The 25,819-nt window shown below is 41.2% G+C and overlaps 1 protein-coding gene across 2 annotated transcripts in view; it reads right to left on the bottom strand.

Moving 5' to 3' along the window:
• Window positions 1–25,819, bottom strand: part of LOC119661538 (uncharacterized threonine-rich GPI-anchored glycoprotein PJ4664.02) — a 115,096-nt gene that overhangs the window by 35,688 nt on the left and 53,589 nt on the right. Inside the window, exons 3-4 of one of the 2 annotated variants that reach the window (XM_038070919.1) lie at window positions 16,353–16,369; window positions 12,270–12,277 (exon numbers count right to left, since the gene is read on the bottom strand). The gene's annotated coding sequence lies outside the window, so the exon portion shown is untranslated. Of the gene's footprint in view, window positions 1–12,269; window positions 12,278–16,349; window positions 16,370–25,819 lie in introns of both variants that reach the window. The other variant, XM_038070918.1, reaches the window with a different exon arrangement.

Genomic DNA, 25,819 nt, shown 5'->3' with positions numbered 1-25,819 from the left:
AAGGATGGAAATCACTGTATGCGTGAGCGTTCATAATTTACCACCTTTTCACCAAATTTGGTGTCAATCGCTATAACCGTCTCCGAGAACAATGCGTGTGACGGACAGACAGGCAGACTGACAGACAGACAGTAAACTGATTTTAATAAGGTTTTGTTTTACACAAAACCTTAAAAAATTAATCTCGACTAGACTATAACCAACTGTTGAAAAAGTGATTGTCGAATGCTGGTGTAGCTTCCAAAAAGAAAAGCCTAAGGATACGTTCGCTGTTAATTTAAGGAAATGACTGATGGTCACATCCAACCAAAGGAGAACGTGCGAGCAGCGTAAAAGGTATTGGAAGGCAATGCACGAGGGGAAAAGCCACACCAGCGCCCGCAGGACTCTACAAATGGTGCGACTAAAAAGGTGTTGAATGTTTCCAGTTGGAGAACATGATGGAACGATCGAGATGGCAGCCGGGAGAACAAATCTTCAATTAGCTTGTCCCGTCATTGATCTCCACTGGAAAGGTAACGTCCCCGAAATCTTCATTAGAAAATCGATGCTAAAAAAATGTCACTTCAGCTATCATATAGAAGTTTTCCAGGAAGAGCTGAATCTATTGGTACAAAATTTGATACCATTATAAAATTGTGAAACTGTAAAAGGGACTGTAAACATCTCTGCCTTTTTTCCACATATGTACATAAATTTTGATTTGCCAAGGAAAATTGGGAATTCCTTCATGCAATGAGATTGGATGAGTGAATCATTAACCCCTCAAAGTTTTCAATTCAGCCTGAAACTGGGTGCTTCTGGTATGAAGAGTTTTGTGGAAATATCTAAAAATATTTGAATATAGGATGCTCCATTGTACATAGCCTTGATATGTAATATAACATTTTATGGGATAGTGATATTTTATTTCTTAAGGTACTGTAATTTCTCTAATAGGAGGCAACTTTAACCTATTTTAACTTTGTTTTAATGTGTGGGATGGGTTCAGTCTATAGAAGAACAGCTGAGGGTGTATTCTACTTTGGCAACCATTTCAGATGGTGCGGCATTCATCACCTCGAAACTGATGCCGATTGACATCTTGACAGATGAAATTGAAAATATATATAACGTCAAGTTTATATTTATTGAAGGTGAAAGAGGGAGAGATCTGCAAATAAAAGCCAACGGCGGTGGGACTACTTAAAAAAGGGTCGTTGAACACACAGCTTGAATCCTGACATCGGGTACTGTTTGGAAGAAAGCAGCGATAGCGTCATACAGGATACCGTCAGTACCTAACAAATTTAAATTGGATACTTCACCTAATCAGCCAAACTGTGATGGGGTTCTGCAAAAACCAGTGTATCTATTCTTTCAATGTGCAAAATTCGTGAAAGGAAGAAGAAGCCTAGAGCAAACTCTATGCGAAATGAAAAATACTACAAATTGACGAAAGGAAACCTACCTAAAGTAAGTTAACTCGGTTCTGTGTTGTAATATCTAATGGTGGTTTCATGGGGGAGGGAGGAGGGCAGGATGGGTTTTAGTGGGTAAATGTTCTACACACTAGCATGTCAGAACAGTGTCTTTTTTCACCTCCTTAAAAAGGTATACAATGGACTGAAAGCTATTTAGTTTTTAATATAATTTAATTTCCCACAGAACCTTCAAAAGAGTTCATACGATGTATGGAGTGCATACAGCCACTACTATAAACAGAAATTTTAATAAAAACAAACATCACTTTTATCAATAAATAAACCTATTTGAAAACGATTTGATTAAACTCATCATCATTTATCATTTATCAATCTAATTATTATTTCAATTCAAGCAATTATTGAAATTCATTGTGAGCAAAATACATATGTTTGTAGATGTGAACTTTATGCTGTTTTATCACATACTCTAATTATTTGAAAGTATAAACATGTGAAGGGGATAAACAACTGAATATTTAGAGATACAGTTTTTTAATAGTAATCCTACTGGCATTAGATTTGAGGACTTTGTAGAGAGTTAGCCATCATTCGATAGGATAAAGGGATAAAGGGCCTGGATTTAAAATGTAATTTGTTCGCTTCTTCGGGAGAGAGAGCTACTACTTTGGAGCAGCTTTGTTCGTTGCTGCTGGTTTTCACTCGATTATCGACTCGCCGAACGATATGGAACGCAGAGTCGGAATTCTCTTTTTAGTAAGGATGACTACTTCGGTTTTTTCCAGTGCAACCTCGAAATCATGAGTAGTCATCCATCCGCTTACCCGTCGCATCAATATGCCTAGTCTGCTTTGTGCCTATTCGACAGTGCGTCCAGCAACAAGCGCCGCGACATCATCTGCATAGCCGACCAGGCGCGACTCTTCTGGCATATCAAATTTAAGTAGACTATCATAAGTAGCGCTCCAGAGGTCCGGCCCAAGGATGGATCCCTGTGCTACCCCCGACGTGATCTGATCAGCGCAAGCCTCGTCACCTTTCAACGAACAGGGAAAATGCCCTCTTTCAGACAAGTGTTGAATGCGCCAAGCTGTAGGTCTGGCCAGTGTTGGAATATCAATTTGTACACCTCTGCTGGAATAGCATCGGGTCCAGGCGCCTTTTTGCTTTTGATAGAGAGGACTGCCTGTTCCAACTCTTTTATAGAGAAAAGTGGACAGTCCTCTGTGATCTCCGCGCCGACGTCATCATCCCATACGGGGTGTACAGGGAATAGTGCCCGTAAAATGCGGTCCATCTGCTCCGCCTTAAGTGAACAGAGTTTCCGCAGATCCCCAATTTTTCGGGTTACCAGTTTGTAACCGAGTCCCCACGGGTCTGGAGTGGGGTGTGGACTCTTCTTTTGGCTGATTTGTACATGATGGTACATGCCTCCTCCCGGTCGCTTAGACGTTGTGTTAAGGGGCGGAGCCTGTGACACTCCTTCCGGAGCCCTGAGATTTCCACTGTCTGCCAATACATGGAAGGTTTTACATGTGTCGATGCCTTACTGGGCATGGAGGCCCCGCAGGCCGTTATTATCAGGTCCATAACTGAACTTACCATAGTGTCAGCTGTGGCACCACCGCCCCAGGAGTGCCCTCCAGCGCGGCCCCACCTGTTCCAAAAGTTTCAACAAACTTCCCGGTGTTCACTTTCGCGACGTTTCATGCACAGAAGGAGCGCTTATGTTTATGACCACCACTTCGAAGGCGTCTACCAGCGACACCAGTGATTCCAACCTGAAGGTTATGTCTGGAATGCTTCCCTCGCAGCTTGGGTGCCGGAACATTGGTTTCGATTCGGTGTTTAGAACTACCAGTCCCGTTCTCGCCGCCATTTCCAGAATTCGTTTCCCTCTGGATTCTGTGTGAGGCAAACCCCATTCAAGTGCCCTGGCATTGGAGTCACCCCCGACCAGGATCCGCCCATCTGTGCCTAAGCGTCCTGCAAAGCATTACCTCGGCCTTGGGTAAGAACCCTAAGGAGGGTGCCGCCCCGAAGCCATATGGCAGCGGTACTTGATATGTCATGGTGCCATGAAACTGGATCCTTGTTTTGGTACTGTTCACTGAGCACTACTAAATCAGCTTTGGCATCTGCAACCAACTGCGCTAGCGATTCGTGAGCGGTTGCACTCCGGTGCATATTGATTTGTAGGATGCAAATCTTGTTGACCGTGTCCTAGCTCTTTCCAATTCTGCTCTGAAAAATGGACACCGCCCCGAGCCCGCAGTGTGCACAACGTTCTCATCTATCGTGCCACGGTCCCTACATAGGACGAAGCATTCTTTTTCATTGCAGGTGTTCGACTTACGGCCTGCCTGACCGCATTTATGGCATGTTGCCCTTCTGTCAGGTCCCCGACAGTTTGCAGATGTGCGCCCATAATCCAAACATCTGTAACATTTGGTTGGGGCGAACCAGATTCGTATCCTACACACTACCCAACCAACCCAACCCAACTTCCACCACAGCGAGTTTTTGGCCTCGGGAGTTCCCAGAGGTAATGCCAGTCCGGACATGGGTTACCGCCGAACATTCGCGTTTGATGGCCTTTTCTGCCTCATTCTTTTCTGTAAGACATTCAAGGTCTCGGATTTCCAAAGAACACGTGGGTTCCAGGCTGGAGACCGAAGGTTTTTCTCCCAGAAGCCCCTTGACTGCTTCACAGAACGTAACTTTATTTATTTGCTTCGGGCCTAGCTCGACTAGAGTCCTTCCACCACCCTTCGTTTTACGAATGACGATTGTACGAAGACACTAAAGATAACTATTTTAAGACACTTCTGCTTCGTTATCTTCGGGTTTAATCTTGTAAGGGATTTTGTGGAGGACTTCCGCAAAAGTCTTGCCTTTCGTCGGTTTAATAAGCAAAGCTGGCGGTCTAGACCTCCTTCGTCTCCCCACCTTGTGTTTGGATGCTTCGTCCTTTGTGTCCGCCTTAATTTTAGGCAGATGTTTTTCTGATGGCGCGACGTGTTTTTGTCTTTTGTTCTTCTTCGCCTTCTTCTTTTGAGCCCTGGAGAGTACCTGAGTGAAGTCTCCTTCAAATGCCCCTTCCTCCTTTCGTTTTTTCCCAATTTCGCTCTCCAATGGGCTGTCAGCGATCCGTTTGGTGCTCGTAGTGTTCTCGTCGGGAAGCGCGGTTGCTCCTGCTTCCTGAGAATTTTCTCTCCAGGAGCTCCTCCAGTTCCATTAGCCCGTTTTTCACCCCCTTGCGGACGTTTTCCTGGAGGAACGTCGCAGATCGCAAGTGCTTCACAACTGTCGCGCATTTCTTAATAAGCCTTTCCTCTTCAGCTTGCGCCTGAGTAGTCGACAGTTCTCCCACTCGGCTTATATTTGAAACCATTTGATTAGTTTTGGCAGTTTCCACTGCGTCCCTCCCCACAGTTAGAGCACTGCGTGGTATCGTCTGGGTTCCTAACTCTGTTGCAGATTCGCATCACTTTGCTAGTCCTTCTCTCCGTCTGCGCGCCCCGATGTCTCGTCGGATATTTCAACCTTTGTTTCGCCCTTCGCTGGGCGCTGGGGCACCACTTCCACCATCTCCTCGTTTGGTTTGTTTTTCTTGTTTAAGTTGTTTACCAGCGCATCGTGTGCAAGGGAACGGGCCGGAATAGTCAGGAACGGGTATACCCCCTACCCAGTTCTCTGAGGGCTAATCTACTATTAGCTGATTCCGGAACTCACGGACAGATCAGCGTTCGCTTGGGGCAACGCGGTCTACTAATACCGGTTCAATGCATACTACCGGACCAGAGTCCCGAAGGGGCTTGCTCCTGATACATCGTAAGTGACCCGTTAAGGATCGTTGACGATCCTTGAGGGTTGGTTTCAGAAGAAATGCTTCGAACCAGTAACCCACTTTTTTTAGAGAAGTCAAATTTGATCATAAATGGCAAATACAAACGATAATCCAATTCGTCAATTGAAAATGTTGCATCATAGTTCAAGGCCATAGTAATAACATATAAAAAGATTGAAAATATTACATTCATTTTTGTTACGTCATATAGGGAAACCTTCTTAAGAAAGGGCTACGAATGCATTTCTGGCTACGGTATCCAATCGAATTCACAGTTCTTTAGAAACACATGGCATACCACACAAAGAAGGAGTGTGGCTTCCCGGGACAAGTGATAAAGAGCTGAAGCATATTTCGTTGAACCGGGAACGTGTTGGCGCTGTGGACGCTGTGGATGCTCCATTTAGGGGATTTTGTAACTAACTGATGACAAAAGCTTCGAGTCCTTTCGTAAGAAAACAGAAAATAGATTGAAAACTTACGATTGTGTTTGTGAATTATATGTTAAACAAGTCGGAAACGGGAAGCTCGGTGCTTCAGGTAAGAAAAGTTTTGTTGAGTCATTATGTAAGAATATTTGGGTACACAATGCGGTACTGGCATCTTATTTCTTAGGAAGTAGTAGTTTCATGCGAAAGGGTAAACTGCTGCATATTAAAACTTATGTTACTGCACACATTTATGGACCTACGATGAACTTTAGGAAAGCAGTAAATTAGCAAAATACAATAATATGCAATTATTAACTTTATTTGAGCAGATATCGTAACAGAAATGTACATGGAATTCCATATTTCTTCGGAGGTGCTTGACCCCTTTCAAACTACCACACTCGTCCTGTTTGTGACCAGTGACAAACCTGCTTCCGAACTATTAACCGAGACCTGCCATTTGATACTACACACGGCCATATTTGGTGACTGTTCAACTTGGAGCAATGTAATTCATCGCATGTGTCCGGATAGCTGAGTGGTTAGAGCGCAAGGCTGTCGTACGGAAGGTCGCGGTTCAAATCTCACTGGCGGCAGTGGAATTTGTATCGTGATTTGACGTCGGATACCAGTTGACTCAGCTGTGAATGAGTACCTGAGTCAAATCAGGGTAATAATCTCGGGCGAGCGCAATGCTGACCACATTGCCTCCTAGTGTACCGTTACGGTCTTGAATGAAGTGCTCTAACACACTTCAAGGCCCTGTTCCAATATGGATTGTTGCGCCAACGATTATTATTATTATTATTATTATTAATTCATCGCATGCGTGCGGATTCACAGTTCCCACTATATTGCCTGATGTTATCTCAATAAGTATTACCGTTTCTGAGAAAAGTGCGTGTGACAGACAGCTAGACAAATAGATAGAAAATATTACGGGCCACATGATTGCTTCTGAAACAATTGGAGGACGGTGGTAGTGTAAATGCCGAACTGCGAAATAGCATTTCCGTGGGGTGACCGAAGGAGAAGGGGGTGGTTTGGTGAGTATACCTATCACGTAACTGTAATGCAGAAGCCAACGGGCTGAAAGCCACCTTCCAACAACAACAAAAAAAAAACAAACATGCAAGCCAACAGACAGACATTGAACCGATTTTAATAAACTTCTGTTTCCAATAAACTCTCGAAATGATAATTTCTTGAATGGATTAGGGATAATATTAGTTTCTAAGTTTATTATTTTAGGACAAATAAAATAAGTCATGAAAAAGAAGCTGGACCCTTCAAGTATGAAAGGTTTTGTGAATTTATTATACATTTGAGGGGACATTTGCCCCATTTGTAGCTAGTTCATAATTTTCACTTTACTGTGATCCTAACTTCCAAAGTCTTAGGTTGCAGTAAATTTGCACTGAACGGAAAATTTGATCAATTATAACTTAGTAATATTGTGACTTCCACCAACCTTTTTACCAAAAAAATTTTGTGATTCGAGGATTAATTTATGGAGGGTTTTCGTTAACTTTTCGAAAAAATAGAAATATGCTATTACAATAGAATCCCGATAATTCATATCGTCATGGAACTGACGATTTGTTGGGAATTATCAGAATTACCAATTATTGTGCGCACAAAATAAAAAGAGTTGAAAAATATGTTACATGCAAAGTAATGTTTATATGTATGGACATAATAGGAAGGATGTTGACTTTCTGTTCGATATCTGGAAGGATATTTTGACTTTATTCTTCCCTTTAGTAGAGAAGCTACCTTTTTTCAAGGCATGGTAAGGTATAAATACATTATTTTCATACGACCTACATATTGGGATTTTCTGTGAAGGCAGGAAAATTTGTACGAATTAACCGAAAATACGAATAATCAGGATACAAAATATCGGGATTACATTGTACTAAGTTTCTTTACAGAGATATCGATATGGAGGGTACTTTGTGACATAGGTGTCGTATAGGCAGCCTATTTGATGTTTTCAGATCGTCAAAGAGATGATCACCTTCTAGCTCCTGAACTCCGCCCTCTGCAATCAATGTGAAGGCGAATACCGGCTTCGGAGAATGCTAATCGATGCAATACTTTACTACCCCACATGACTACATTCGGAGAAAAACATTTTCCACCCTACTTTAGGAGGCTCCTCCTTAAACTTAATGTAGAACGATATGACTGTTCCAACCTTCTCTTGGTTTGTATCAATAGGTATAAACAGTTCCTAAGAAAATTGCGACAAATAGACCATATACCGATATAATAATGTTTTGTTCTACATAAAACCTTAGAAGAATGATAATTTTAATAAGTTAGTATTATATCATCATCAACGGCGCAACAACCGGTATCCGTTCTAGGCCTGCCTTAATGGGGAACTCCAGACATCTCGGTTTTGCGCCGAGGTCCACCAATTCGATATCCCTAAGAGCTGTCTGGCGTCCTGGCCTACGCCATCGCTCCATCTTAGGCAGGGTCTGCCTCGTCTTCTTTTTCTACCATAGATATTGCTCTTATAGACTTTCCGAGTGGGATCATCCTCATCCATACGGATTAAGTGACCCGCCCACCGTAACCTATTGAGCCGGATTTTACCCACAACCGGACGGTCATGGTATCGCTCATAGATTTCGTCATTGTGTAGGCTACGGAATCGTCCATCCTCATGTAGGGGGCCAAAATTCTTCGGAGGATTCTTCTCTCGAACGCGGCCAAGAGTTCGCAATTCTTCTTGCTAAGAACCCAAGTCTCCGAAGAATACATGAGGACTGGCAAGATCATTGTCTTGTATAGTAAGAGCTTTGACCCTATGGTGACACGTTTCGAGCGGAACAGTCTTCGTAAGCTGAAATAGGCTCTGTTGGCTGACAACAACCGTGCGCGGATTTCACCATCGTAGTTGTTATCGGTTGTGATTTTCGACCCTAGATAGGAGAAATTGTCAACGGTCTCAAAGTCCTATCCTTATTCTTCTTCGTGTTTGACCAGTGCGGTTTAATGCCGTTGGTTGATTCGTCTTCAGTGCTGACGTTACCACCATATATTTTGTCTTGCCTTCATTGATGTGCAGCCCAAGATCTCGCGCCAATCGCTGCCTGCTCGATCTGGATGAAGGCAGTTTGTACGTCTCGGGTGGTTCTTCCCATGATGTCGATATCGTCAGCATAGGCCAGTAGTTGGGTGGACTTGAAGAGGATCGTACCTCTTGCATTTACCTCAGCATCACGGATAACTTTCTCGAGGGCCAGGTTAAAGAGGACGCATGAGGGCGCATCCCCTTGTCGTAGACCGTTGTTGATGTCGAATGGTCTTGAGAGTGATCCTGCTGCTTTTACATATCTGGCCTCGCACACTGGTCAGGGTCAGCCTAGTCAGTCTTATCAATTTCGTCGGGATACGGAATTCTCTCATAGCCGTGTACAGTTTTACCCTGGCTACGCTATCATAGGTGGCTTTAAAGTCGGTGAACAGATGGTGCAACTGTTGTCCATATTCCAACAGTTTTTATTTCGCTTGCCGCAGAAAGAAATCTGATGTGTTGCTGATTTGCCTGGAGTGAAGCCTCTTTGGTATGGTCCAATGATGTTCTGGGCGTATGGCGCTATCCGGCCTAGCAAGAAAGTGGAGAGTATCTTATAGATAGTACTCAGCAACGTGATACCTCTATAATTGCTGCACTGTGTGATATCTTCCTTTTTATTATATTAAGTTTACGTTTAACTGCTAATTTATTAAAACGCGAGGAATATGAACTTGGCAAAAGGTTAGAATAAAATTTGGCACTGGGATAGGAATAAATGAAGAATCCTATTTGAAGGAGTTCATTTAAAGTGTGACAATGGAACAGAACAGAAAGAGGAGCGCTGGGAGCGAAAACCGCTAAATATTACAAGTGAAGAAATATACTTTCTTCAATTAATTGTAAAGTGTAGCTATCACGAAAGTGCACAACCAACATTTCTTCAAATATTTCATTTAGAAAACAAACGATTCCCATTTTTTTTGTCAGTGCGTACGAAGTATCTGCACTTTTTAATGAGTTTACATGCCAAAAAAACACACTTGTTGCAGGCAATTACCTTAAGCCATTCTATGACAATCACTCTTCTTTTACTTGACCAATTATTCTGCCGTTGGGCTAGTACGTCCTAAAACAGTATGTTTTCTGGCCACCAGCAAAAACAATGACCATGCAACATTTTTGGACATTGAAGAGGAGCTGGAGGTCAATATATTCAGTGGTGTGGCGTTATGACTTTCATTATTCATTTCCTATTGTTGCTCTTGTCGTCGATTATGTAGTTTACATGCCGGAATGTAGAGACTACCTTGCACCTGGTCAGTGCCAAAAATTTACAGCACTGCTAATCATGAATTCCATCAATGACTCTTATGAACTCCATTTTCAGTGGCAGCAGTATCTGCCTGCACAAATCTGGCATTGTTTCTCTCTTGTGCGCGGGAATCGGCTTAACAATGGCAGTCGTTAGTCATGAATTCATTTCTGTAGATAGTCAATAGGAAAGTACAAGTGCTTCAATTGCCTAAATATGAAGTAGTTCCTCTTTATGATAATTGAATGAAAGTAAAACGGCTTACTAAAAATGAGAGAAATTATTGTGTAAGTGCTGATTTTGATGGTGATCACAAGAATATGCAGGTAATGCATAATTGAGATCGAATTTGCGAAAATGTCTTTCTACTAGTACTTTATTAGTCTGGACAGCAATACTAGCTGGCTTAATAGGCAAACCATTAGATTAGATAAGTCTAGAACAATCATTCGGAACCATATGACTCATTACCTTAGGTCTGGTCTATTCAGCCCAAGAAGCACACACCCCGAGGTTGGGAGACCCTCAGCTCCTGCTATCACTCCCATCTATATTTCTCTTTGTCGCCTTAAGAATGTCTGAGTATAACATGAAACTCTGCTCGACGTATACTTGCTTTGTAGCATTGTCTCAATTATGGTATGCGGATATACTTGACACTCCTCCATGGGCAGGTGCTTCTAGCTTCTACAGAAGGAAAAGTTGCGACAAGCAGTAAATGCAGTCGGATGACCATGATTTCCCAATTAGTCAGGGTAGGTAATAGTCACCCTCGCTTTTCCATTGAACCACGGGAACCCATCCTTTATGGTATGCCCGGTCCATCTACCCCTCGATTTTCGTTCTCATGATTGCTACCGTGCGCTTCAGGCTCTCTCTTCAAACGTGGTGGCTCCTTACTTTCATTACCTTTTTTGATAGACCCGCCATTCTGCAGCATGGGCAGCAATCGCATTAACCGCATCCTTCTATCAACATTACTGCTGGTTTCGAGACGGAATAATAGGCGGAAACAACTCGCAAAGCTCCTCGCCGTCGTATGTGCGGTATATCTCCGTACTGAGGGGTCCAGCCTTCGGAACCTTAAAGAATGATGAACTAAGCTCCACTCATCTGCAATCGAGGGATGGATAGGAGCATTGACCCTCAGCAGACGAAATGGAAAAATTCTACCTGCAGCCTTGTCTGTGGTATTGCAAAATTGCTCAAAGACGTTCATCTTTGTGTCTATCATGATGTCGTGGCATTTTACTGCCTGCTTCGGAGGGATCATAATTTCACAACCTTCAATAGGAGAACACTTCGGTTTTCTCCAGAACTAGGCAGAAACTATGCTCAGTTATCCATTTGTTGATTCGCCGCATCTACATAGGTGCGATTCAAATCACTGAGCCTATTTCGAAAAGCGGATTTCTAGTAGCAGTAATGAAGAGACTCTTAGAAAACGATCACAGATAGGCTGTTCCAACCACATTGCTCATCATAACAAGCGCAATCTTCTTCTGCATCCAGAAGGGAATGTATCACTTTACAGATGCAGAGTTTATTACTTACTCTGTATTAAACAGAAATATTAGGTGCCCAGCATAAAGCTTTGCGGAACCCCAGAGGGAACGAGATGAGAAACCATTAACAAAAAAATCAGCACATTCTGCTGGAGGGGTTGTTAGGAAAAAACTTGACTATGGAAACTTTGGGGAGGAATATGATGTGGTTGAACAAAGGCTTTAAGAAAGTCGCTATAAGTGACGTATATTCCCTCCTGTCAATCAAAATATTTAGAAGCGAGGTTAGCAAAGGCGATTAGGCCGGAGATGCTCTTTTATTATAAAAAGAAGAGTTCAGTCACAGCTTTTGAAAGTAGGAATAAAAAGTTCCTATTTCCAAAGTAGCAGCAGAAGTAGCATTCTTCAAGATTTTGGTTGTAAATTATCCTCGAAAGGAAGGAGATGTATTGTTTACAGTCACTCGCTCATCAAATATTGTCTATCTTTTTTAACGTCAATTTCATAAAGTAGCGCGAACCCTTGAAATGAGCAAGGTGAGTATCATTTCTAGAAGACGGGAGCTTCCTTCAAAGTACATATTTCCATGGATATTCGCATTGAACCAAGTGGGAGAGGAATTGACATAACTGAGAGTGGGACTCGAAAGGTTATTGTGCAGAGTGAATTGACGTAACTTGAACTGAGATCACCATTATCAACGGCGCAACAGCCAGTATCCGGTCTAGGCCTGCCTTAATAAGGAACTGCAGACATCCCGGATTTGCGCCGAGGTCCACCAATTCAACATCCCTAAAAGCTGTCTGGCGTCCTGACCTACCGTCTTTTTCTACCATAGATATTGCCCTTATAGACTTTCCGGGCGGGATCATCCTCATCCATACGGATTAAGTGACCCGCCCACCGTAACCTATTCAGCCGGATTTTATCCACAACCGGGCGGTCATGGTATCGTTCATAGATTTCGTGATTGTGTAGGTTACGGAATCGTCCATCCTCATGTAGGGGGCCAAAAATTCTTCAGAGGATTCTTCTCTCGAACGCGGCCAAGAGTTCGCAATTTTTCTTGCTAAGAACCCAAGTTTCCGAGGAATACATGAGGACTGGCAAGATCATAGTCTTGTACAGTAAGAGACGTTTCGAGCGGAACAGTCTCTGTAAGCTGAAATAGGCTTTGTTGACTGACAACAACCGTGCGCGGATTTCATAATCGTAGCTGTTATCGGTTGTGATTTTCGACCCTAGATAGGAGAAACTGTCAACGGTCTCAAAATTGTATTCTCCTATCCTTATTCTTTCTATTTGACCAGTGCGGTTTGATGTTGTTGGTTGATTCGTCTTCGGTGCTGACGTTGCCACCATATATTTTGTCTTGCCTTCATTGATTTGCAGCCCAAGATCTCGCGCCAATCACCGCCTGCTCGATCTGGATGAAGGCAGTTTGTACGTCTCGGGTGGTTCTTGCCATGATGTCGATATCGTCAGCATAGGCCAGTAGTTGGGTGGACTTAAAGAGGATCGTATCTCTTGCATTCACCTCAGCATCACGGATCACTTTTTCGAGGGCCAGGTTAAAGAGGACGCATGATAGGGCATGTCGTAGACCGTTGTTGATGTCAAATGGTCTTAAGAGTGATCCTGCTGCTTTTATCTGGCCTCGCACATTCGTCAGGGTCAGCCTAGTCAGTCTTATTAATTTCGTCGGGATACCGAATTCTCTGATGGCCATGGCAGTTTTACCCTGGCTATGCTATCATAGGCGGCTTTAAAGTCGATGAGCAGATGGTGCAACTGTTGTCCATATTCCAACAGTTTTTCCATCGCTTGCCGCAGAGAGAAAATCTGATTTGTTGCTGATTTGCCTGGAGTGAAGCCTCTTTAGTATGGGCCAATGATGTTCTGGGCGTATGAGGCTATCCGGCCTAGCAAGATAGCGGAGAATATCTTATAAATGGTACTCAGCAACGTGATACCTCTATAATTGCTGCACCGTGTGATATCTCCCTTTTTATGTATGAGACAGATAATGCCTCGTTGCCAATCGTCAGGCATTGATTCGCTGTCCCATGCCTTGAGCACAAGTTGATGAACTACTTGGTGTAACTGGTCGCCTCTATATTTAACCAATCCGGCTGTAATTGCATCGGCTCCTGGCGACTTATGATTTTTGAGCCGATGGATTGCACCGACTATTTCTCCTAAACTTGGTGGTGGCAGCATTTGTCGGTCGTCTTTAGTTGGCGGACCTACAACTCGCCGGTGTTCTGGTTGTTCAGTAGTTCATCAAAGTACTCAACCCATCGCTCCAATATGCCCATTCTGTCGGAAATCAAATTTCTCTCTTTGTCTCGGCAGGATGAGCATCGAGGTGTATAAGGTTTCATCCTGCTGGCTTGTTGGTAAAACTTCCGCGCCTGGTGCGATTGCTCCCTGTACTTTTCTAGTTCACAGACTTGTTGGTTATCCCAGGCTTCCTTTTCCCGTCTGTGAAGTCGCTTCTCCGCTCGACGGAGTTCGTGATAAGTCTCTGCGCGTGCCCGCGTTCTTTGAGAATGCAACATTACTCGGTATGCGGCATTCTTCCGTTCCGTTGCTAGCTTACATTCATCGTCAAATCAGTCGTTCCGACTCCTTTTGCGGCTGGGGCCAAGTATGTTTGTGGCCGTATCCATGAAAACGTTCTTCAGGTGATTGTGAAGATCATTTGTTGATGCTTCATCTCCAGGTCCTCTGTTGACTGCGGTTATTGCGGCATCCATTTCCCTCTTATAGGTGTCGCGGAAGACTGTGTTGTGGATGGCTTCAGTGTTCACTCTCACCTGATTGTCAGAGGGGATTCTAGGTGGTATTGTTATTCGAGCTCGGAGCACCATACCAACGAAATAGTGATCCGAGTCTATATTGACCCCGCTATATGTTCTGACATTCATCAAGGCTGAGAGGTGGCGGCGTTCGATCAACACGTGGTCCGGTCTGGAGAGGCCCATGTATGTTTTTGGACTTTCAACAACCATTTCGTGTGACCCTGCTAATTGAATAATCCGCAGTCCGTTTTTCGTGTAAGCTATGGGAGCCCACGTATGGCCTGAACACGGGCTCCTTCCCTAGTTGGCTGTTAAAATCCCCAAGTATGATTTTGATAACATATCTGGGACATGCTTCGAGGGTTCGTCCTACTGCCTCGTAGAAGGTATCCTTCTTCGACTCTGCAGTTTCCTCTGTAGGGGCGTGAACGTTAACGAGGCCTATATTTCTAAATTTGCCTCGCAAGCGCAGAGTGTACAGCCGTTCGCTTATGTTTTCGAAGCCGATAAGAGCGGGTTTCATTTTTTGGCTGACTAAGAAACCTACACCGAGCACATGGTTTACTGGATGACCGGTGTAGCGATGGTGTAGCGGCTCTTCTGCAGGAACTGAGATCGGAAAAGTTATTGTGGAGAGTGTTGAGAGATAGATCGGGAGTTAAGTTAGCTTATATACTATTGTATTTATTTTGAAAGCAGTTGAGACCGTCGAAATTGTGGAAATCGGAACGCTTCACGTATAAAATGTTTTGTGTGCTCTTATATGGGAATATTTGCATGGGTATTTGTCCCATATATACCTAGCTCGTAATGCTTATGTATTTACTTTGTCAAACTATTCACATTACGGTGACATTCACATTCAGAATTTTGGATTGGATTACAAAGGCGATAACTTTGACCTATCATAACTTTGCTAGAAATAGTGCCATTTCCATCACACTTCGTAGCTCTATAGTATAGCCTCTATTACTGCATTTGTGATTCTAGGATAAAGGGGTTCCAATCATTTTTCTAAAAATATGCCAATAATAAATAAGGGCATATACAATTATTAACTATCTTAAAACATATATACTGGTAGAGGGTACTCGAGGCTTAGATTCCACATAGTTGCAGCTACAATAGGAGTACCAGTTTCTGAGAAAGTGGGTGTGACCGACAGACAGACTCTGCGAGGAGATGGAAAAAACATAGTTATTTGAGCTGCGAACAGAAAAAAGGAGAAAGCTAGAATCTGCTAACTCAACTCCTTGTTATGATAGTTTGTGGTCCCAAGGGGCAAGAGGGGCGTCGGGGGTGGTTACAATGAGTAAAAAATCCATATTCTGGTTTGTCCAGAACATTATCTTTTGAAGATTTCCAGCTCCTCAAAAAAAAAAAACAAAACAAGGTAGACAGAGCGACTGATGGACAGGCAGATTGTAAACCGATTTTAATAAGGTTGTTTTTCACGCAAAACCTTAAAATGTAGTTGAATTTGAAATAAAAAATTAGTATTAAATTAGACTTCAAAAACCTATATCTGCTGCGCTCCTGGTGGTTCAGTGGTTAGAGCGCTAGGATCTTGTAGCAGAAGGTCGCGATTCAAATCTCACTGGCGGTAGAGGGATTTGTGCCGTGCCTCAATTTCAGATACCAGTAGCTGTGAATGAGTACCTGAGTCAAATCAGGATAATTATAATGGACGAACGTAATGCTAACCACTTTGTCTGAACTGCAGTCCTGTAGCGTACCTTTACGGTCTGGAAAGTTTCAGACACTTTTCGACCAAGGTCCTGAATTTTTAAGGAAAGCTGTTTGGTTTTAATGATCTACTTCTTTAAAATGCACATAAACTGATGTAGTGGATTTATTACATCACGAAACCCCAAATTTCGCCAATACATTTAGAGCAGTTAAATACTGACATACATATAAGGAACTTTTAGGAACAATATACGTGCTTTTTGGTGAATATCCGTAGAAAAGATAATATTGTGCAATTGTGCCTATCGTTAAACTGAAATCTGAAATAAAGAAAAAATATTTTAGTAGGACATTTACTTTTACCTATTTAATTTGGATTTCTATTTATTGTAGGATGAATTTAAGAGGGGATCATCAGCAAATTTCGAAAATATCATGATGTATCCTCATTGAGATTATTTGGGCAGTGAAGGATTTCCCTAATTTCTGCGCATATCCGATTTGCGATGACTAAGACTGTTCAGATTACCGCTGTACATAAGAGGGTGCTGCAGTTTGTTCAAAGCAGCGGAAGAAAAAAAGAAATGATGGCGTGCAATGACTATTACAGGAAATTTCTTTCTTCAAAAACCGACATTTCCTCGATTAACATTCTCAAATTAGGTAGATGACCCCATTCGGACAGAGCAGAGCCAACAACTGAAAACGAGAAGCTGTTATGATTGCGCAGCCAATGAAAAGAATGCAAATTTTAAATTAACTGAGGAAAAGACAAAACAGTCAAGCAATAAAATAACATTAAATCGCCAAAAGAGTAAACATCCATATCTTCATAACCGACTACGTTAACAAAGTAATCTGAATGGTAGAAGGCAAAAACGGTTAACAGGTGCTTTTTTGGTCTTTTGCAATTACAATTAAGATGCTAAGTCGTTTCTTTTTCGTCCATGGGAGACAGTGGAACGAGGCGAAGACATGGAAAAGATAGAAACCGGTATATCGTAATTATACGCTTGACTGACTGAAATAACTGCTTTGCTACCGAACTGGAGTTACTATTTTCAGCAGCAAGTCACTAAATGATCAATCAAAGATCAGCCACCGTTAAGTGGTCATGCTTGAGTTGAAATATGTGGTTTTGGCGAATAATTGTTCTTGATTTTGATGGTAATGTAATGTGATAATTGGATGTGATTTGTGCTCTTTGTTTGGTTTTTACTCTTATTTGAGTGGCTCAAAAATATCCACGGCAGCATTAGGTGCAATGAGCGCGTCGGAATTTATTTAGATATTTACTGAGCAGACTGTGCGGACGCGTCTTAAAATATGAATTCCAAATTTTCTGAATGAATTATTGTTTGAAATTCTGTTATCAGGAAAAGACGTTTTGTTTGCGCGTAGCACAGCAAAATCCATTATTATCAAATTTAGTGAATTTAGATAATGTAATTGAATAACGGTATCCGCTTGTATCAAGGGGATGATTTTCTTTAAACAGCGTTTTTAAGAGCGGTTTTAATTTGATGGGTTTTCAAATGAGCGGCTCATTTTAGTACTAAGAGCGACCATTGGCTGGAGTAAAGTGATATACATATATACATAAATGGAAACCAACCTGGATAGAAGAAACAATATCCTGTAGAAATTAAATCAGCATTAGGAGGATTGAGGAGGATTTAGACGGCAAAAGTCGCCATCAAAGAAGCTGTGGAGGAAACCACGAGGTAGAAGAAAGAATGGTTGGATGACGAGTCAGTTAAAAACCACTGACATGATAATTACTGAGGACAGGAAAATTATATTATACAATAGTCGGGCAAACATCAAATTAAAAAAATTGATAACAGATTGAGGGTCGGGCAGAAGTTCTGACGTCGCAATAGTTTTCCAACGGTATTTACATGCTTTTTCGGAATATTCAGTGAGTTGTATAAGGATCTGATGAATGACCTCAGTTTGAACAATGAAGAAAGGCGCGTCAGTAATGAATACGAGTCCAATGTAATTAAATGTTATTTAAGACGGTAGTATGGTGTGACGCTGGAAAGGTCAACGTTATTTCATTATTTTTTTTAACAAGAAAATAATCCATGTTTGCTTTGAAATTTTATTAGGATTTGAACGAAAGCTAAAAATATACTACCGACTTTATTTTATATTAATAAATATTTGTTTTTTATGACCAAATTAGACAGTGTAAAACAAAACCGTATTAAAATCCAATCACTGTCAGTCTGTCTGTCTGTCACATACATTTTTATCCAAAATGGCTAAACTGATTCGAATGAAATTTGGTGGACAGATGGGAACTATGAAATCCCCCGCATACAGTGAGTTGCATAAATTTAGATGGAGTTTAAACGGTGGCTCCCCATACATGCAACGGGAGGATTCAAAAAATTCTTTCACCGGATATAGTCATGTAGGGTATCAAATGAAAGTTCTCGATTACTTTCCGCAACTGATATTAGTTTAGTAGTGAATTGCAAAGTGCGCGAGTGAGGAGTCAAAATGCACGTACCTAAAGTGAAACAGGACTCATTTCGGAGACTACCCAACCTAAAAATCTGAAAAAATCAGGCTGTTGCGGTTAGATTAAATCTAGGCCTCAAAATATGGCTCATTGCGATATCTGCTCAAGTAAACTTGCTAATGGCCTAACTTTAAGTCCATCCTAGAAGTGCACCGATATAGAGGAAAGACGTGCATACACATGCCAAGTTTCATGAAAATCCAACTATTAGTGTCAAAGTTATAGCAGTTCAAACTTATCGATTTCGTGCAAATCAACAGAATCCTAAGCCATACAAAAAAGCTGCTGACGTCATAATTGACGAGAATAATTGACATTCGAGTCAAATATTAAATTTCCATTCAAGAAGAATCTAATTCTCCCCAGTCCTTTATTATTTTGGAGTAAGGTTAAATTTTTGGCATTTGCTAAAAATATTAAACACAGAGTCTGAAGCGTATGAGGTTGACTATTGACATTACAGGGCTTTCCATTAAATGATTTATTTAAACCGCTTTCTAAAAAATAGAGGGCTATGGAATTTTTAGCTATGCAACACGAAGCTGTCATGAACTTGTCGCTTCTCACATCTTCTTCTTTTTCTTCAGTCTTTGGCCCGTTCACAAGCGGGGTCGGCTCGTCGTGATCGGTTTCGTCATTTTATTTTATCAAACGCCTGATCTGGATGTAATCGCGAGGCCTTTAAATCCCAATCCAGCGTAACAAACCACCTACATTTCGGCCGGCTTTTTGGTCGCTTACCATTGACTTCGATGTTCAGAACAGTATTGGTAAGTGAATTCTCGTTAGCGTGAATTACGTGACCACACCATCGAAAACGCCTCACTCGCAGTTTTTCCACGATCGGTGCAAACCCATATCGATCGTGGATATTCTAATTTCGGACGTGATCAAAATGTGTCACGCCACCAATGCAATGCAACATCTTCGTCTCCATTACCGCAAGATGCCGTTCATTGTCTTTTATAGTCGGCCAACACTCAAAACTATAGAGAGTGACAGACGGACGACATTGCAGTAAATTTTAGATTTGAGACGTGAGTTTATACGTCGATCACAAAGAACACTAGTTGTGGAGTGCCACTTCATCCAGGTTGCGTTAATGCGTGAAGCAATTTCATTACGCAGTTCTCCATTAGCTGATAGAGAGATATCTAGATCGCGCTTGGCAATGGCAGTAACCTGCCCACAACTGATCGATTTAAATATCTCAAGTCAATGCTATCAGCCAATGGAGAACTGCGTTATACACCACACTTAGGGAAACACAAAACCATTTATACCTGAAGCGTCAAGCTTCCGGTTTCCTGACTTGTTTTTAATGTTTTTCTTTTGATTCACGACGTGAAAAATGCAAATTTTAATATATATTTTTTTCCTTCCTTCAAACTATTAGCATATGTTAACAGAAAATTATTGGTTTTTTAAGTTCACATGAATCTGTCATGAGTTATCCTGGCTATGCCGCGTGAGCTTTTTTTGTGTTTTAAACATTTTGTAAAGATCAGAACAGGCGTAAAATTTAAGAAATATATCAACACAGAATCGATGAATTATAAAGGCTCTATATGTGCAAACATGGTCTAGACGGAAGATGATTCCGCTCCTTGGAATAAATGTGAACAGCTGATCCCAATTTTTGTTTACGCTAATAAATTATAGCAACAATGGTTCTCCTGCCCATGCTGCTCCGGTTTACAAAAACGTTCTTTTCATGAAGAGAAATGCTTTTTGGTGTTGAGGGCATTCAGTTTGTGTTACCCTCAGAGTTGGCGCTTTTCTGTAGAAAAATTTCTGCCATTTTTTGGAAGCTTCTAATGCAGCATAAATAAACTGGAATTTGTGTTGGTATGCCTGACTTGAAACTAACGTGGCGGCTGATAATCTTTTATCAGATCAGCTGTAGTTTCTTTATAACCTTGACTTGGAGCGCCGCCTCTGTTATTATTGACGTTTGCCTGATTTCTTTTGTTTACAATGTATTCTATCAATGTAAATGACCCGGAATTCGCTGATTATGTGAAAAGTTGTTTTGATGATGATGAAAATGAACCCTCTGATGAACATTCGTCAAGTAATGAGGAGAATATGATGATGACTAAAGTGAAGCTTCAGACAAAATTGAAGGGGAGTCTTCTGATGATGAGGATGAAACGGAGTAGGCTTCGAATATTGTGAGAGGTAAGAATGGTCATAAATGGTCACTATTACCACCTGACCGACCCTGTAAAAATACCAAAAGCCAAGACGACTTTGAATGTTTCATCCAAAGTCAGTTTTACATGCTTGCTTATTGACCAAACCATAATTAAAATTATTGTTCAGTACACAAACATTGAAATAGGTATTCGGGCTGCAAAGTATTCTGGCTAACGATTCGTTCATGAAACAGATGAAATTGATATAGAGGTACTTAGCTGGAATGAGGAAAGATGGTCATCTGAGCACTGAAGGAATGTGGTCAGGATCCTCTGAATAAAAAAACTTGTTACGAACGAAATGTGATTCAAATTTTTGTTTGTTTGAGATTTGATAACAGAAATACACGTGGCATTCATACTATGTAAGAACCCTAGCAGAAACTGTGCGCGGAAGCGACCGAAACATAACTTGTGACAACTGGTTCACTTCGGTTTCTTTGTTAGAAGAATTGCTAAAAAGTTTGGTGTGGCACTTGTTGGCACAATGCGCAAAAATAAGCGAGAAATTCCACCTTTTTTTCTTCCGAACAAAAATAAACCAGTCCTTTCATCTCAGTTCGCTTTTCATGGGAAGACTACCATTGTCTCTTTCACCCCAAAGAAGAACAAATCTGTTATTTTGATCTCTGCAATGCATGACCAGAAAGATGTAAATGAGATCACCGAGAAGTCAGAGATAATTGACTTTTACAATTCTACCAAAGGTGGTGTAGATACAGAGAAAGTGGTTTATGCATATAGTGTTTGACGATGTACTAGTTGCTGGCCTCTTCGCATGTTGTACGGTATTTTTGATCAGGTAGGCATAAATGCGTTAATCCTGCACAAGCTTGCGAATCTTGGGGAAAAACTATAAGAAAGAATTTTTTGAAAAGTTTAGCTCACGAGATTTTCAAACCTCATGTTGAACGACGCCTTAACAAGAACTTGTCACGTAAACTCACTGAAGATATTACGCAGTATCTCGGGAAGAAACAGCCACTAGAAGAAGCAGAAACGCAGAACTTCCCTGCGAAATTGCAAAAACAGTCCAAATGCTACATTTGTCCCAAAAATCAAGATAGAAAAGTAAAAACTGCCTGCATAGAATGCGAGAAACTGTCGTGGAGTGATCGTCGCAAAGAGGTGTGTACAAACTGCTTCAGCAATTAACAATTTTACTTAAACAACACGTATTAACCATGTTTTCATAATTTAAATGATTTAACTGCAAATAAACGCATAAACAAAAAAAGAAAGTTTTATTTACTTAATAACTCTCTGAGGTGAGGCATCACCCCATGTTACCTACCCCAGTTACAAAAATCATGTTACCAGCGAAAGGTTAAAGATCTTGATTACGGATTGCTGGCAAAAAGTTTTTTCTTTCTTTCTTCGGCAACCACGATATGAGTTGCCCAAACTCGTAAAATTCCTTTAATGGTATTTCTTCTATCTTCTAGTTAACACAATACGCGCTCCATAAAGCTGATTCTAACATTAGAAGTCGAAATAGCATTTAATTCTTTCTTGGAAGTATAAAATCCTTTCGATCGCTGTGTGTGGTTATTAAATGTTATCCGATGCATTTAGTCTTATTAACGTGTTTGCATACATATATAGCATATATGCTCATAATTGTACGAAAACCATTCCTGCTGAAAGCAAGCCAACCAAACTTTCGCCTCACGATTTTCACACTCATGTAAAATCAAGATCAATCTTTCCCATTTGTTCGTCACCTGCATTTTTAAACCCTTGAATGTTGAAAATTATTGAATGAGAATTTCTCATTAATTTCCTGAACACGTTTGTATTTCGTGACATTCACGCACGTAATTCATCACCGACTTGACTTGTTCCGGTTGAAAGCATCTTCAAAATGTCATTCAACTTTTATTGCTAAATTTATTGACTCCTCTATAGAATTTATTAAGCCAACATACGAAGCGATCAGGTATTTACTTTTTCTTTAATTTCATCTCAAAAATTTGGTTGATCTTGTTCTCTCCCCAGCACTTCTCACAGGTATTTACCGAAGCAATTTTCAATGAATGGATAAGCGCCCGCTGAAGAAACCTTCCATGCCCAAGTTATGCTTTTGAATATGCGGAAAAAACGCAGGTTGGACCGAATATAGGTCGAAACGAAGTTTACGTTCTTCACCTGAAAACTCACTCACATACTGACTGATATACCCATTTACGTGCACGGAATAATATTATTTATGTGCATACACATGTGTCTAGAGTCTTGAATCAGTTGGCTTTCTTGTGCCCTTCTTGAACGATTTGGGATTTGTGTTAAGCACAGACTTGGATTACTCGGATTTTTGTGCGAGAATGTGCGTACAATTGATTTACGTCTTCATGAAAAGAATGAAAGAGTGACAATGGCGGCAATGTTCCACTGATATCGACTGGAGTCCATAATTATAGTGCACAAATTTGGTATTGATTTTACTGGAAGTGCTCCCAAGGGCGATCCGTAATTGAGCGCCTTGGATACCGCTGCGAAGGCCGAACAAATTACATGTTACCAATTGAGTAATGAAATTTGTTCAAATAAAAATGGGTCTCCTGGCAACAATTAGTTCCGACCTCGAAAAGAAAATTAATTTGCCGCCATGTATTTATCTGAGGTGTTCCTTGGCAACTGTGCAATATCAGCGCCCGTGAAGGCATATTGCAGCCTAAAGGAATGAGTTGTAATTTATGGCTATGCTGCCACCAAATGGATGCCAATGAAATATAGGAAACGATGAACACCTACATAATGACAATCCTAATCTTTTCAACTTATCATGCATCCTTTCTAACCTATCTCAAATTACATTTACAATATAATCTATTATCTTTCAACTAGCAGCTTATGATATTACTTTGGTTATGCAAAACTACTACTAGAGCCGAGTTATGACAACCCATATCTTGCTGGCGGAAATCTATTGTCTCATTACATTTAATAGCAATGCTATTTCTTGATATCGTAAATCGAAATCGCCAAACCAAACTAAAAGCAATCAAAGCTAAAATATACATATGTGTGTCGCGCAGCCTGAAAGTGGAAGAAACTACAATCAGGAAACCTGAAAGATATGACGCACAGCGCATTACTGGAAATCTGTTACGTTACTGGCTATCCCATAAAAGCAAATAAGCACCGGCGGATGATGATCTCTTAGCATCGTTGGATGTTAAAGCATTATTTACTAGTACCGCCGGGAAAGAGGCATTGACCAGATTTGAAGAGTGGTTACTACAGTTTGGGTCATTAGAATATGCGAAAAAAACAAATCCATATACGAAGCTTGCCTCCCTTTGTAAAAATGAGAGCTACTGTTAAGACTACCTTAGGGATGGTGTCGGACAACCCTCTTGTTTCGTTACAAATTTTTTTATGCCATCATTGGAGCAAATGGAACAGGAGGTAATGCTGAGATATGCATGTGGATGACATATTAGTAATTATTCGAAGCCAGAATCTCAATGGTATGTTAAAGATAATAAAGACACTATAGCCAAAGATAGCATTCGGTCAAGAGTTTTCAGGAATTAACCAACTACGCTCCATGGAAATCTTAATCAAACGCCACACAATTGCATCATTGGCTGGCAACACCAAATGTCAGTATATTATGAAATGATCTACCTCGTTAACAAACCCGATTGCACTTTTTTCAAAAAGACTATAAAAATCACAACACACACAGCCTAGCGCTAATTAGAACAGATTTGTATCTAAATAAGTTGTAGAAAACGTAATTGTGAGCAAAAGAACACAGCACTGAAGAATGGCACAAGTGGTCCTCAAATGTTGGTATCTGTAAGTCTAGTAAAATACCACCGAATTATTGAGGATTGGAATTAAATCGTAGCATTTAACTAAAGATAGCGTCAGTCAACTATTCGCAGTCACACAGGCAAAAGTGAATACTCTCCGTAGAACCAGTGCTTAGCTCGAGCCACAGTTTAGTGTTGGGAATGAGCGACCCTTCATAGAATTGTCCCATCCATTTTGCAAAATATCATATGACTCTGACCGAATTCCTACGTTCTCTGTGTACCTCAATACGTCGTGCGTGGTGCAGCACACTCATTTTTTACACCAGGATATCGACTGTGATCACACTCACCACTATGAGTGCTCCCTCATCGGATGTGGCTATAAACCAACGAAATCAGCGAATTCTAAGAGGTCATCTGATCTTCGCCGCTTTTTCATTACAACCGCAGTTGTGGGTGTGTCTAGTCTCTATTGTCGCTACCGGCCCGAAGCCTGTGGTAAAGCCTCCTTGCACGGAGAGATCCGACTGTTTCGTTGTTTCCCCAGTAGAAAGGGTACCTACTGGAGAGCAGTCCCGGCATAGTAGCTGTTACGTCGATGTAATTTTCTTGGCCGCTTTCGAGGTTTGGATATTAAAATTTGAAATTTCAAATTTGAGTTGTCAAGCTTCGGCCACGTGGGGCTGCCCTGATCAGCTTCACCGCGTAACATGGCTGGGGAATTCGGGGCTCGGCAGTGAAAACAAATTGGGAAACTGGAAGCTGGACGCCTCAGGTATGAAAGGTTTTGTGTATTTCTTTTATAAAGAAATTTGAGTGTGAATTTATCCCATTAGTACGTAACCCGCAATATACGCATATTTTATGTGAGAATATCCACTTTCGGCTGACATTGACATTCAAAATCTTGAATTTCCAAAGAAGTGACAACTTTGACCTATTGTAACTTACTTAACTTAACACGGTAGAATCAGGGTCTATATTATATAATATAATGCTGCAAAATTTTGCAGTGCTAGGATGAACCTAAGGGAGATTCTGCAGCCAATTGCTGAGAATTATAATAATGTTATCATTATTAGTTCTATTTGAAGGGATAAGGGTATGAAATGTATTTCGGAGCCAAGCCACCATACAGCGACAGCCTCTTAATTTTTTCAGATTTGGTTGGACAGTTTCTGAGGATGGCCCGGTAAAATAAATGATCACTTTTCACCTCCCCAACTCCCCGCCTTTCCAACAAATGTCAAAACTAAGAGCAGCTTCGGAAAG

This window comes from Hermetia illucens, chromosome 1 (genome assembly GCF_905115235.1).
Source record: "Hermetia illucens chromosome 1, iHerIll2.2.curated.20191125, whole genome shotgun sequence".
NCBI lineage: Eukaryota > Metazoa > Arthropoda > Insecta > Diptera > Stratiomyidae > Hermetia > Hermetia illucens.
Note: the sequence above shows the minus strand (reverse complement) of the source record. Positions and strands in the feature narration are given on the sequence as shown.